This window comes from Sinocyclocheilus grahami, unplaced genomic scaffold (assembly GCF_001515645.1).
Source record: "Sinocyclocheilus grahami isolate Dianchi unplaced genomic scaffold, SAMN03320097.WGS_v1.1 scaffold18505.1, whole genome shotgun sequence".
NCBI classification, from domain to species: domain Eukaryota; kingdom Metazoa; phylum Chordata; class Actinopteri; order Cypriniformes; family Cyprinidae; genus Sinocyclocheilus; species Sinocyclocheilus grahami.
The window spans coordinates 139-813 of record NW_015517149.1 but is presented as its reverse complement, the minus strand read 5'-3'; positions in this window follow the sequence as shown (position 1 = coordinate 813).

The following is a 675-nucleotide window of genomic DNA, read 5'->3' as shown; positions in this document are numbered from 1 at the left end:
AGTTTTTTTTTTAATCACAGAATTTGGATATTTTTCCTCACAACTGTGACTTCCATCTCATAATTCAGACTTCTTTCTCCTCTGAGTTATTAATTACGAAATGTAAAATCAGACATTTTTTCTCAGAATTGCAAGTTCATATATTGCAAATGCAAGTTGTTGGAAACTGGTCATTCTGCCCTTTTTTCTCAGAATTGCAAAATTATATCTCAGCATTGTGAGTTGTTAATTGCAAAATGTAAAGTCAGAACTATAAACTCCCAATTCTGACTTTTTTAATCAGAATCACGAGTTTACATCTCACATTTGTGAGTTATTAATTGCGAAGCGTAAACTTAGAATTATTTGATTTAAAAAAAGTCAGAATTAAAACTTCTACAATTTTTCCTCAGAATCACGAGTTAATCTCTTACAATTGCGAGTTATTAATTGTGAAAGTCTGAGAAAAAAGTCCGATTTATAAATGTGCAATTCAGACATTTTTTCTCAGAATTGCGAGTTTATATCTTGCAAATGTGAGTTATAAACTGGTAATTCTGACTTTTTTCTCCTCAGAATTGTGAATTTATATCTCAGCATTGTGAGTTATTAATTGCAAAATGTAAACTCATAATTCTCATTAAAAAGTCCGAACTACAAACTCAATTCTGGCTTTTTTTTTAAATCAGAATTACG